Here is a 15252-nt window from a genome sequence, read left to right on the forward strand (position 1 = left end):
TGTGCAGCAGCAGGGATTTTCAAGCACAGCAAAGCCCACTGCCCGTCTTCACTCCTCAGTTTGGTCCCAGTCTTCTGCATGAAGAAAAGCAAAAGAAGACCAGCACCTGGAGACCAGCACCAGTACCACAGCACAGAAACAACGATTTCCTGTAGCTCTTTGTACAGTTTTAACACTTCTAAACAATGACCAACTCTGGTTGCCTGTCATCATGGCATGTTCACTAAGCCTCTGCATGTTGGAGATTGCCTATTGCAGACTCTCCACAGTTACTGGATTTAAAAGCAGAGCCTGCAGAATTCACCTTGTGCTCTGGTGAGATACTTGCATTCAGACAAACATGCACCTGAAGTGATACTGGTCAAAGTCAAACAGTAGATTCATTATATTAATAAAAAACGAAATTTCAGGCCAGGTGGTCCCTTCTCCTGTAGTTCAGCCATGTTTCACTGCCTACCTCACCAAGAAGAAAATGTTGGGGTTTTTTTTTTTGTTATGATACTCAGATTTTTGATGCATAGGTCTGCTTCTAAAAGTCCTTTTTTACTGCCTACAAAACCACCCAGTGCTGAGTTAATTTCTCAGGAAAAGAGATGTAACCCTAAAAAGAACTTCTTTGGGTTTGTTGTATGTAGCTGTAACACTTATTTGCTGTATTTCTGCTTTGCACTGTGTCTAAGATGCATCTTCAGTCAAAATACAACAGCTCTTCTTTTACCAGACATGTACCGTTAGTCCTGTTTGTTTTTCATTGGTTTACCATCAGGTTACATACTGATTTCATAGTCTGCTTCATTCACATTCAAAGTCTTGAGCCAGGACTGCAGAGCAGTCTCCAGCTAATCCACTCTTTGGTTATGTTCCTGAGGGCAGTGCATTAAGGTCCAGAGCAGCAGGATGCCATGTTTGCTTTGCCTCAGTTATTAACTCAGGTCACTTAGGCATGTGGCAACTCTGCACTCTGAATTAAGTTATGAAATTCACTGCTCAGTCTGTATGTTGGCACTTAAAAGAAGACTAAAGAAATACTGGTTCCCTGCAGAGTAAGTGCTGATGATTTTATTTTGTAGTTATTCGTTCAGCACTCTGAGACCCGGCGTGAAGGATACTACATAAATGTAAACAGCTGGAGTACCTTCCCTCAAGCACTGTCTGGTCTTATTTAAAATATCTTAAATTATAAAATTTACACTGCTTCCTTTGCAAGGCTGCATCACAGTCTAATAAATCTCTGCGCCAGGCAGTTCCTGAGATGGCCGGGCACATTTTCATGTGTGCACTTTGCCCTGTAGCTCCAGCAATTTGTCATTCACCTTGATGTTTATGGCCTGCAAATATTATACACTTCAGAGATGCAGCAAAGTAAAAAAAAAAAAAATTATGAAAATCTAATGGGAGGATCACCTACAGGTTACAGAAGATGGTGAGAGAAGTGGTTTCCCTGGCTGACTACAGCGGTGGTGGTGATGTAAAGTACTTCCACCCAGGACGAAATCATCTGTCTATGAAGTGCAATGCTTTAAAAATAGTTCTTTGTAAATGAATCCCTGCAGCCCCTTAATCCCTGTTGCTCTTTCCATTTCTTTCAGGGTACTTACCTCTTTCTTCTACTTAAGTGGTTAGGACTATAAGCAGCTTTTAAGGGCAATCTCAAGAGGAAGAGCGGAAGGAGTCTATTCCCTGCCGACTGACGCAATGATTCCAGACTGCAATCTTAGATTCTCTTTGCTCTTCTTTAAGCAGCAAAAAATTTTTGGTATGAGGATTGTCTGTGTAAGGAAGAAAGGGGAATTTACGAACAAAAACATCAAGTAATTTTATTCCAAATATTGTTAAATATAGTTAACATAGTTAACAAGAAATGGTGGGGAGAGTCTGTTTTTTCCTTCTGTCAAGTCAGGTATGTGCCCTGCGTTGTTTAATCATGGGGTCCTTACTATGCCAGGACCTTGCCAAAATTACAATGTGAGAACAATACTTACTGTTATTGGCTATTACTCTTTTATGATTTTTTAAAAAATGAGTAAAAAGGAATACAAGCAAGCAGTAAAGAACTGCTATTTCAGTCAGTTTCTTGTTGGGACCTCTCTTTTCTGGATTTAGGTGTAACATCTCCCATATCAACTGTGAGCCATATCTCAGTATGTGTCAAAGACAAATAAAGCAGTTTATAGATTCACAAAGAAATATCACCTAAAACTTTATTGATCTTGCTTGTGTTTATATAAATAGTTTACACAGAGACAGAAATAAAAGATTATTACTAAGCCATATGAAACAAAAGACAGTATTTAATTGGAAAGAAGCAATTCAGTAAGTAGTCTGGAGACGGACAAACAATAATTCTTTAACTAAATACCACTATTTCTTTCTGCCCATCATAATTTGCATATAATTCTTCTCTGTAGCCCCCTCCAAAATGTTTTTAGCATTTTGCTTCAGCAATAACAATTATTTGGACAGTTTGGAAGTGGAACAAAAACATGAAAATGAATCAGTGCATGTTTCCCTGTACTTCACTGTAACCGACAGACTCCTTTGGGAGCGGGATTTTGGTGGAGCAGCTTTCTATCAATATCATTGTAATGAGCTTTAATATTTAAATCCTGTTACAAGGGCTCTAAATGAACAATTATGAGTTGAGAGCTTTTCCTCATTATGTTATGAGGCCTTTTACTCCTTCTCCTTCCTCCTTGTCTTCTTCCTGCTACTGTTTGTTTACTAGTCCATTGGAGTGCTGCCTGGCAGGGGCAGCAAGCTGAAACGAGCCAGGTGCATTGAATGAACATAACCACATTAGCAAGAGACAACAAGTGTAAGCAAGAAGAGAAATCATTATAATAAGACCAAGTGAAGATGCCTGTGAGCTACAGGCTGGGGGAAGCTGTGGGATTGCACTGGGAAGAGATCACTACATGTTTGCCTGCTCTTCTGACTTAGCCTAGTCATCTACCATTGCTATTGCCCAGAACAGGGTGCTGGAGTAGATGGGACATAAGCATGTCTAGTTTTATGCTCCTATGACATGACTGAGCAAGGGAACACGCAAGAGGAGAGCAAGTTTTACTTGGTCTTGTTTAACCTACTTTCTAAACCCACTTATTTCCACAGAGTTAGCTTTCATTTTTAAAGCAGCCCAGATGCTTTCAGTGTCAGTGTAAAAAAATCTTCAGCTGTTGAAAAAATCTCTGTGACTCATTCAAATTTGCAAAGACAGCCTCTAACTGTGAGGAATCATCAAGAAAGGAAAAGTAGCATCCTAGGAAATTTCTCCATGTTTTCTCTCTGAACTTGATCAGCAATTGCTCAAATATCAAGAATTCATTCCTCAGTTTATGCTTCATAAATTGATAAAAGAATTAGTTATTTGGCAATGCTCACACATTTATCAACATGCATTGAGATGTCCTTTTACGTTAGTTGCATTTCCATCTCCCCAACTGTAAAATGCAGAGATATCAGATTGATTGGTGAATCAGATGTTACTGACCTGGGGGACATTGTTGTAGTTACTTACAGTGCATTATTTAAATCAGTATTTGGATAATATCAAGAGTAAATGGGAACTATGGGAAATAAGATCTCAGTTGTATAGAACATATATCAATCAATAAAACATATACTCCACCAGAAAGCAGTATAGCATATATGAACATTAAGTGTTTGACATACCTGCAGTTTCACAGAACGGCTCCTGCAGCACATGGCAAGATCAGTCACTGGAAAACGATGTTTAAAAAAAGCCCCTGTGGATCACAGTTAGTTACAATATGTGATCTGAAACAGACTGTTACCATTTTTCTAAATTACCAGCAGCCAGCTGGTGTTTAATTACAATAGATTGATATTTCTTAAACTGTCAAGAGTTTTCAGCGATGAGTAACTCATTTTAATAAATTCTAGTGAAATAAGAAAAGACTTTGATCTTAAAAGATCAGGCTTTGACATTAAGGAGCCTATCTCTCTCTCTTGTAGAGACAGTGCCTATAACAGAAATCTAAGGAAGACAAGCCTTAGACAGGAAATTCATAAACAGCTCATGCTTGATAGATTTCTTGTTTGGTGGTAGTGTGCAGGATGTCATCTATATGCTATTCACACGTGCTGTTTGCGAGATACATAAAGACTACAGGGACTGGACAGTTATTATATGGCCAGCCAAAGTCAAGGTCCTGAATCTAGTCTGAATGTCTGGATACAGTAGTGAGTGAGCACGTGCCATATGGTGGAAGAATTAGGGATCATTATGAAAATGCTAGGGATGGTGAGCAGCTCTCTTTGTTTGCTGGGAAGATCTCCATTTGGAAAGCCAGCTGCCCTCAGACCTTTTGAATAGTACTCCTGGAAACTTCTGGCTCTGGGTTTTGCTCCTTTCCTCTTCTCCTGCAGCAGCTGCTGAGCCAGCTCTCATCTGCCAGCCCCACAGAGACAGCCGGGAAGGTGCCCGTTGGTCCTCCGCTGCCTTGGGAGCGCTTTCCTGGGGAAAGGGGGAAAGAACGGGGACCCATTGGCTCTAAACACATGTAGGCGAAATGTTTAGACCTTGATGGGATTTGATCTGTCATCTCCCATTTTTCTTTCATCTTTTCTGTATCATACTGTGGTGAAAAATGTCATATTGTGGCAATTTACACTGGAGAATAAAGAACAGTATCTTACAAAAAAAGTTTACAAAAATCAGCATTATTAATATTCTTTAATTACTAAGATGGGCTAACAAGACAACCTTGTTAGTCTGACGTCTGAATGCATATTTATATTCCCACATAAATGCCCACATTTTTAAAGATCCTGAATTTTGTTGGTTGTGGTGAGTCAACATGTGTGAAAATCAGACCGATGCGTTCAGGTTGCCGCAGGTTCAGGTGCAGATGCTGAAGGCCCCGACTGACACCCAGCTCCTTGTGCCCTGATGGAGAGACCAAGGCTAGCAGCGCCCGGCTGCACCTTATGCAGCCTTGCTAGCCTGGTAGGAAGGCAAATAAAAACCAGCTGCTAATGCACGCTCAGGCCTTCCTTCCCACAGTGTACCACGCAAAATAAGTAAAGGATTAAAGAACCAGGGCCTACCAGCACCTACCTCCATTTTGTTGCTAGAAAGGGATTGTGTATAACTGATCCAGGCGAGCAAAATATTCAAACCTGCAAAATGGCTAACACTCTGCATAGGTCCCAAATAGGTCTTGATGGCAAATATTTGCCCAGTCAAAAACAGGAGAGTGCTCTGTGACAGCAACTTTCGGTTTCAAGATACAACTTCTTAACACATTTTATCATTTCAAAGTCAGTGAAGCTACACTACAGAAAAATATATTCTGCTGAATTTAGTTGTTTACTGTCCTGCCCTAAAACCTGTGTTTATATTGGAAAAGGCGAGGAAGATCTTTGCAGGTACGCTTCCAGAAATCTCTCTGTTCTGCCAGTCTGAATGAAAAGGTGAACACGTGTTGGCACGCATGTTAACTGATAGGAAGCAAAGGCGCTTTCACCAGCGGCGGTTACTGACGTGTGCTGGCACAGAAGAGAGGTGAGAGGAGGCAACACAGGCCACCAGCGGCCCAGCCCACCCTGGGGTGGGATGGCTGCCGCTGCAAGGCCCGGGGTGTAGTGTGAGGCCCCGCTCCCAGGAAGGTGCCGGCCCAAGCTCCTCCACCCGGGAGAGAAGGAAGCGCTGAATTTTTCGTGGAGCTGACTCTCCCCTTTCAGCGTCCACCTCCTTCTCGGCCAGCTCTGCAGGGAAGGCAGGCGACGACGGTACAACCGGCCTCCTGCCCTCTCCCAGGCCCGGCGCCTAAAGTGTCGCTTACCCGCTGCCTGTCACAGGCGAGTCAGGTGGCAGCTTCAAACTGACATTTCTAAACCCCTGGATTATTTTATCCCAAAGATTAAATATGTATTTTTAAAATGTTTTACCCCTGAGGCTAAAATATGTCTCAAAAGCACAAGTGCTTTTGCAGTAGTAGCAAAGGTCCACAGTGTGGTGCCAGTGTAATGGTGATCTGGGCCTCCTCACGGCAATGGTGACAGCTTCTGAGGAGAGCCAGTGCCTGATTTTTTTTTTTTTAAACACTGAGACAAACACAGTCTTCGTCTTCAGGATGTCCAAATACTGACACAGCTCAAGGTGTTGCTCTTTCAGGGCCACTTGTCTCTGCTCTCCCAGCGTTATGTGGTCCTAAACCAGTACGGCTCAACCAGCCCAAATGGATACCAGTCCTTTAGCAGGGTGAGCACCCGTGGAAGGGTTGAGTCCAAGACCCATCAATGATGACAGACACACGGGTCTCCCCCAGCACCGCTACCACCCCTCGGCATGCCCACTCCCACCAGCAACTGCAGGAGAACTGGAGGAGAGTGGAATGTGAGCTTTCAGACTCCTTCTGGTGTCAAAATGGGTTTCTAAATACTTTCACCACAAGTTTCATCTTTCTGTGCAAAACCACAATTTCATCTGAAAACAGAGTTGTCCTGGTTTCAGCTGAGATTGAGTTAATTTTCTTTAGAGTGGCTGGTATGGGGCTATGTTTTAGATTTGTGCTGAAAACAGTGTTGATAATACAGAGATGTTTTAGTTGTTGCTGCACTAGCCAAGGACTTTTCAGCTTCCCGTGCTCTGCCAGGTGCAGAAGCAGCTGGGAGGGGACACAGCCAGGATAGTTGATCCAAACTGACCAAAGGGCTATTCCATACCACATGACGTCATGCTCAGTATATAAAGCTGGGGAAGAAGAAGGAAGGGGGGACATTTGGAGTGATGGCGTTTGTCTTCCCAAGTGACCATTACGCGTGAGGGAGCCCTGCTTTCCTGGAGATGGCTGAACACCTGCCTGCCCATGGGAAGGAGTGAATGCATTCCTTGCTTTGCTTTGTTTGCGTGTGCGGCTTTTGCTTTCCCTATTAAACTGTCTTTATCTCAACCCTCGAGTTTTCTTACTTTTGCTCTTCCGATTCTCTCCCCCATCCCACCAGGGGGGAGTGAGCGAGCGGCTGCGTGGTGCTTAGTTGCCGGCTGGGGCTAAACCACGACAAGAGTCTGTTTGCTTTCAGTGATATAGGCCCCATGAGGTAGACAGGCAGGTTGTCCAAACCCAGCTGTGGTTTGAGGAGCATCCTACCAGTGACAGACATTTTACCTAACGATACTTTGGCCTCAGGTCTAAAGGGGAAAGCAGGTGAAGATGTGCCTGGGAGCCCCAGAACCTCTTCATTTTTTGCTAAAGGAAAGTTGTCCTTAATGGTGCAGAAAACCCTCTGCAGAGTCAAAATCATGACGATGGAGCCTGGATGGACTGACACAACCTGCTCAGGTGTCCTGCAAGAAACAGGCAACTGCGTTGAGGACTAGAACAAACTCCAAGTAAATGACTTACTGGTATTTCTCATTCAAGATGTCTTCAGATCTTTTCTGAATTAGCTTTTCTGGAGGCTCCTTGACAGTGAGTTAAACAGATAAAGTAAGTTAAACCCTTGACAGCGAGTTTAACAGACATAGAGGAAAGAGTCCCAGCTTGTTTTTCCTGAGCTAATATAATGCTCTGTAGGCAGTATCTTAACCAATGCTAATGAATGCTATTTGTCTTTAGGAGCTTGTTGCCTGTGTAACTAGCAAAGGCTGACTTACACCTCTGTCTCTCAGAACTTCACAGTGTTAATCATTGCCTACAAGAGAGGCTGTAACAGTTGTAGCAGAGGTGTTCCAGGTGTAGCTTTGGGTCACCACCAGTGTGAACCATAATGTTCCCCACCTCACACACGGATGTGTATTTGGAAAGTTCATTTGTTATTACCACAGTTGTCGGTTACACAATACACTCCATCTGCTTGGCCCCAAAATATCTAGTGCATGGCATTTCCCTATTAAATGTAATGTAAGAGTCTGCAAAAGTCTCATGATTTTTAGCAAGTGTAACCCAGAAGACTGATAAACCCTCAGTACAGTGTGAAGAATGAATGCTTTGTGACACAGATTGCAACACATTTCTATACTAACAAGCTGTTTATAAAAATAAAAATAAAAATTGGAAGGTAATGAGGAATTCATGCAAACTGTAACATAATAAAAAGTGTCTGCAGTAATACGTCATCACTTGAAGACATCTACTCTATGGCTATTTATGTTTTTGTTACTGGGGTAGCTGCATGAAGGTTTTCTGTAGGAACAATAAATGTCTAAGCGTTTAAAGTCTGACAGAAATGAGTCTATATCATTCACAACTCAGCTCTGATAATACATTTTAGATCAAGGCCCTTAAATATGTGAAGAATATAGGTAGAATATTGCAACGTTGTGTAAATTATTAAGGCACATGCAGCAAACACCAAAATCTGCATGCAGCCCTAATAAAAGGTGTGGATGGATGTTGGCTGCAGGAAAGGTGGAGGGGAATAATTTAACAATAAAGCGGTGTGCATAACATGAAGGAATTTCAGTGCTGAAAGGGCTTTGCAGAAGTAAGAACTGAAATGTTTGTAGAAGAACTCTGACAGACATTAAAATTATGTGTTTGGAAATAAACAACTGAAAGCAGACAGCTGTGATCTTATGAGACACAGGGGACTCAAATTAATGCTTTTGGCAATTTAAAGAGATCTCATCAATCACCGGATCTAAATTGTCATTTTTCTTTGTCTGACAAAGCCTTGAATCCTCTTCCAGGGCGGGTGGGGAAGTGTCTTGCATCTGTAATGGAAGCCCAGCAGGAATCTTTTCTAGCATGTCTTCTGCTGACTGGAAATGTACAACCAGTTGTCACAGCCACTGCATGGCATATCAGGATGCTCATGAGGGCTTTGTGGTGTGGTCCCAAAGCACAAAGCAATCCCCCCAGGTAACTAACAGGGGTGATTAGGGAGCAGCTGCAGGACTGCCAGCTGCCACCACTTTACCACTACCATTTTGACATGGAGTGTGTTGTTGACATCAATGGCTGTTTTCCTTTGCCAGATGTTCAGAACACCTGTGACTTCAAGCACCTCAATTTTCCTTTCTTAAAGAAAGATTCAAGCTCTCATGATGACAGTGAATATCCAGTCTCACAACAGCTGAACAAAACATGAGGCTCATTTCCAAAAACTGTATTTTCATGTTTGCTCTTAGAAGCTGTAGAAAACGAAACTCATGGTTTGAAAGGAAAAGGAGAAAATTTTCAGTTGTATGCTGGTGTAAGAGTCTTGTTGGAGGAACGTTCATTTCATTATCATGTTGCAAAATGGTTCTTTTTCACGTTGCATACGGTGGGAGGGATGATGTAATCTATAAAGTTAAAGTTTAATTTAACTGCAATGAAATAAAAACATAAAACCATCATAACTTAAACTTTTTTTTCATCTAAAAAGCCCTTGGCTTCCTGGACAGAGTGGCAACTACAGACATGAAGTAGATATAAATTATTTTGTAACTGTAAATGAGCATGCCCACATTTTTCTGTTTCGGCCATATGCCTTTTAATAACTACAGTCTGCGTCTTGGTTACAGAATTGTCTGCATAATGATGAAAGCCAGTGATCTTTTGTCAATCATGAAGGACAGATAAATTTCCCCATAACAGACTTGACAAGAAACACCACTTTGCAATTATGTTTTTAAACTATCAAGCATTTTGATGCTACTTGAAAAATTACAGTAAATTAAGCTAATATGGCTAACATTTAATCTGTTTGTTAACAAAAAGACTTAAATAAGAGGAGGAAAACTGGAAGGAAGGCTAGTCCTAAACCCATAGTAAAAGGTAAAATGCATGAAATGTGCATGGGTTCTTCAACAGAGGAGAGAGGAAGACAATTACATGAATTTCTGTAAAGTTGTAAATGCTGATAGTACATTTTGATCAAATGTTTTTACATTCCCATTTCTGTTGAGGTCTGGGCAATGAATAATGTGAGGGGTTGTAAAGGTTTTCTTTCCAGCTGGAAAGTTTATAATACTCTATTCTATATGTTTTGTTATTTGCAGGCTACTTATACATAGTAAGATAATCACTGCAGTTCTGGCAACGCTGGAGTCCATTGAGCTTTACTGTGTTCATATGCTTCATGTGTATATGTACATACACCCACACCCTACACTCACACAGCACACACACATGCGCAAGAACAGCTCAGAGAAGGAAAAACACCACTAAACCTTTTAATTCTGCTGCTGCACAACATCTGGAAGTTCTGCTGGAAACATTCCCAGAAACTCCCATCCAGAGGCACACCAATAGGCAAGGGGATCAGGAAGACAGTAGCCAGCCATGAGACCATCCACAGCTTGATTTCAGAGGCCATGAATAAAAAAGAGAGTCGTGATAACTCATAAACTGTAGGAAAGGATGCTATGTGCTGCATGCTAGAAGGTGCAGAAATGTCTTGCTATTATTTTTGCAAAGCGTGAAAACTGTCATCCAGAGTTGCCAAATGCTGTCCTGAATGTGTCAGCACTTCTGCACCCCAAAAGAAGTTTTTATGCTGGTCAAAATAAATGCACATGAAATTGGAAAATGTTTGTCTTCTCCAGGGGAAAAAAAATCTTAAGCAGACTTGCTTACTTGACAGGTGGGATGTCTAAATAATTCAGGGTTTGAGAGAAGACAACTTTTTCCAAGGAAATGAGAAGTTTTCCAAAAACTCTGAGTAAAACCTGTTGACTGAGAGTCTTGGAAAGCAAATGATTTGTAGGTTAAAAATGCAAAAGTACAGAATTGGCTACCGGTAGTAATGACTATACTGCGTGATGTGAGATTATCTCCCAGCTCCCAGGTGTGAGTACTCAACCCGGCTGTGTCCTGATGGTTCCTTGAGGAAATGCATATCACCCTTTCTCACTCCCTCCGAGTTCCTTTAGAAATTGAGGAAGAAGAAAATCTGGTTGCATAAGAAATTGGGATGATCAGACATAAAGAAGATGCTGTCAATTTCTTGTACCAGTGTTTACAGGTTAGTGCTCGGGTAGATCTGAGCACATCATTTTCATGTATCACAAACCTTTTTAATTCTATGCACAGTGAACACTATTATGGAGTTCTGGATCTGAAAAAGTTGCTTGGAGAGAGAGGTTTGAATTTATCCAGACATGATAAAGCTGTAGTCTGTTTACAAATTCAAGTACCTTTTCTGATTGAGGGCGAGATGGACTGGCTTGAACTGCTGCAGGAGTGTCCTACTCGTAGACTGTATTGTTGACCCACAGGTATGACAGTGCAGCTCAGGCAGCCGATGAACAGGTTGAGTTTGAGTTAAAAAACTCTTGCATGGTCAAAAATGGCAAATACGAAAGAAACTGCTGTAAATAGCGTTAAGCTTTTCTCTGTGTACTACCACCTTTGTTTTATGTTTCAAATTAAAGATCCTAAAGCGTTAAAGTATGATCTTTACCATTATGTGAAGCAAAAAGAACAACGTGTTCATCTTATTTATTTGTTTTGCTATGAGCCTAAAACACGACAAAATCAGAAGCAGAAAAAATCTTGGGAATTTAAGCGCAAAGAGTATCTGTTCAGTTTTGTTAAGACATTTAGGGACAGAGTTCTGGAGTAAAACTCTCATAGTCTACAATTTTAGATACTATTGGCTATTTTGTGTTGGCTGTCTTTTAATGGAAAAAGAAGGTGTAGAATTCAATATTTGTTAGGAAGATGAAAAACATAAGAGTGATGATTTTTTTTTTTAGCTTTGCAATGCTCCTTTGGTTAGTGCTATCTGCCTTGTATTAAAAACTTAAACCTGATGAAGAAACTGTTATTACGATTTTACACAACCATATATTTTGTAAACAAAACCAAGAAATACAATATTGGACACTTAGAAATTTGCTTCCCTCCCAGTTAACTTTGGGACTGTCTGAGCAAAAACATGCTCCTAATGGGGCCCCTTTTTTCACATGATTGGCATTTTGAATGGAAACCTATTTTCCCACTTCACCACGGCATGGGAAAACAAGGCAGAAGGGGACATGTAACTATACAACCACAGAAAAGCAGTCTGGGAACCTGGATTAGCACAGTTTATAGTGAAAAGGACCTAGATTGTTTAAAATCTACAAGCACTGGCATTTTGAGGAGAAAATATAAAAATACACTTTTCAGAGAACAAAGTTACATCTCTACCAGATGCATGTAGCTTGAAGACACTTGTTTTGTTTCCCAAAGAAAAAGAAGGAGAGTGTCAGGACCTTCTGCCAGGAAGAAAGTGCATTCCCATGGCAGTGAGAGCAGGGTAAATCCACAAGGTGTTGACTTGCTAAAATATTTTCAAATTCTTTGTGAGGTAAGTGAGACCAAAGTACAAGCTTAGTGTGAGTACTGAGAGGAACCTTGAGCAACTCTTGCAAGTCTCGATTTCCCCAGGTTGTGAGCTTTCAGTATGCAACTTTACTGATGGTAACAGCCTGCGTGTCTTGAAAGCCTGCCAAAGACTATTACATATACTCTGGCATTACAAAAATTTTAATAGGCTTTTTCACCATTGCTAATACACAGTCTGCTGCGCAGGTCACGATACGCTTGCCTGGACCATGCCACTGCCTCCATGCTCCCCATGCGACGTGGGGGAAAGCAGACCTTTCTTTTCCACAGCTAGTTGGAAGATCTCACAAGCAAGATCTCAGCAGGCCCAATACATCCCAGAGTTGGTGTCAGCAGGTCTAAAGAGAGATGGATGCATGCTTCAGGAGGAACGGCCTCCACAAATTCAAGGGGAATATGCTGAAAATGACCAACTGTTGGGAAAAAAACCCACTCAGTTTCTAGACTATTGCATAGGCCCTATAGGTATGTCCATACTAATAATTCAGTTTGCCAGGCACTGAGTCTGGGAACATGAAAAGACTCAGCTCCTACAACTGCAGAAAAACAAGGGTTGGGAGGGACTTCTGGAGGGCACCTCATCCAAACCTCTGCTCAATGTTGGGCCATCTTCAAAGCTGCAGCGATGCTGGCAACCTGCCTGCACCAGCGAAGAGGGCAGCTGCCTGCAAGGCCTGGCTGGGCATGGTGCCTGCCAAAGCGTGCCCGAGAGCCTTGTGAGGCCATGTTAGCTGTGACAGGGCACAGTCAGATCCGGGAACCTTCCCACAGTTTTCCAGCACAGACCACCACGTCCCACTGTATGGCAACACTCCCAGGCAAGCCTGAGCTTGTACCCTAGAAGGAGTAATCCTGCAAAGCCATGTGTATAGCTTCCTTCATTGTTAGGGACAACAGTGACTGTTTTCTCAGGATTTTGTTTATACAGCAAGAGAGTGTCACAGAAGCATTCAATCATTGCCCCCAAAACTTTGGAAAATCAGTAGAGGTAGGAACTGCACTTTTCTCCAAGTCTCACAAGGCCCAGCAACAGCAATAGAAGCAACTTTATTTTAAAAAGAAAACCGAAAGGAATATTTTGTACTACTGAACAACTGCAACCATGATCAATGTGCAGTGATGCAGTTGTTGGCAACCTCTGCATAAAGGATTTCTTGGTAAATCCTAGTTTTGTGGAAAGTTTACCTACTGCTCATACTGATGGAGAATTGATTTTAAGCAATAGGATAAATTGTGCTGTTAGAGCTTATTTGATGGATTCTGCTTTTGAAAGGAATTATATTGAGAAAGCCTTTGCTAAATCCATGCACCACATGGACAAGAATATCATGTGTATCCTGTTGGGATGAAAAGGCCAGTACATGAAACTCAGAGTATATGGTTCTGCTTTAAAACACTTGGAATAAGGTGTAGTTTGCAAACTTAACAAAATAGATATACACATGTGGCTACCATGATGTATTATGGTACGTATTTGGTCCTCAGTGTAGGACTGAAACGCTCCATAGCAGATGCTTTTTGATTAAGCACAAATCTTAATTTGGGGGGGGGCTTTTTTTTCCCAGATTGGGCTGCAGTACATATTTAGAAAAAAAGAAAATGACAATTGTAAAATGAGAGGATGTAGCAGCAGACCCTTTTTAAAAACTTTGAAAGAAAGCACAAGCAGCGAAAGTAAGGAGGAAAATTACCTCTTAAAGTGCCCTATCCAGTACTCTCTGCAACTGAAGAAAGCTGTGCTGTGTTCTGTTTCACATGATTTAGCAGCAGCCATTTCAGAAATAGCCTCAATACCTTAAAAGGAAATATCCTTTAGACTAATTGCAAATTGGGGTCCTGAAGAAGTGGCATAACTCATAAAAAGCCTGAGCAGAACATGAATGCTTTTAAAAGAGAGAAACAGCTAATAAAAGAGCCTGAGGAGAATTACTAGAGCAGTTAGCTATTACTCTGGTCACTGGGGTTTGGCTAAGTAGTAATTGAATTCAGATTTGAAAAAACAAAAAAAAGTACTGGTGCCGAATCATCAAGTGGAGCATAAAAAGCCCTTCTCCAGTGGAGGAAAATGTTAGACACACAGATTTCCCTGTTTGCTGCTGAGGCATAGGATGCTCTGCAAGAGCCAAATAAAAGAAGCTTGACAGCTACATTTTAGTCCCCATGCCTCAAAGGTATCTGACATGTATAAAGCAGGGTGATAAAGGAAAATTAACTCTCTTTCTTTCTAAAGAAACAGACTTTGTGACTGTCATAATGTCAGCTTCCCAAGGACTATAGCTTTGATTTGCTTTGCTATTTGGAAATCCCGAGTGCTAACATTCAGTGAGATGGGTCAGCATAGACATCTTTCTTCTCAGGATGACAGCAGGAATTTCCCTTTACTGGGAAATTCCTTTGATTGGTTATTAATACTCCTAACGATGCAGGACTTCATCTGAGGGGCCCTCTCTTATCTTCTAGAAATTATGACCCTCCTGCTCAAATCTGCTACTTGGGGTCGGTTTCATAAAACAGGCAGAAAAATCGATGGTGACCTACTCAGTAAATTCACCATTTTGTACTTTAATATTTGTAAGTATACCTGTAAATAGGAATTTCTCTGTCCTATAGAAATATCTCCTCAGGTGTTATGCAACTGACTGAAAATGGAGGCTAGCAGATAACTTGCCTGCTCCTTTACCTACCTACCTACCTACCTACCTACCTACCTATCTATCACAGAATCATAGAATCATAGAATGGTTTGGGTTGGAAGGGACCTTAAAGATCATCTAGTTCCAACCCTCCTGCCATGGGCAGGGACAACTTCCACTAGACCAGGTTGCTCAAAGCTCCATCCAACCTATCTTTCTTTCTTTCCTTCTTTCTTTCTTTCCTTCTTTCTTTCTTTCTTTCTTTCTTTCTTTCTTTCTTTCTTTCTTTCTTTCTTTCTTTCTTTCTTTCTTTCTTTCTTTCTTTCTTTCTTTCT

Source organism: Ciconia boyciana, chromosome 1, assembly GCF_034638445.1.
Source record: "Ciconia boyciana chromosome 1, ASM3463844v1, whole genome shotgun sequence".
In the NCBI taxonomy this organism is placed as follows: Eukaryota; Metazoa; Chordata; class Aves; order Ciconiiformes; family Ciconiidae; genus Ciconia; species Ciconia boyciana.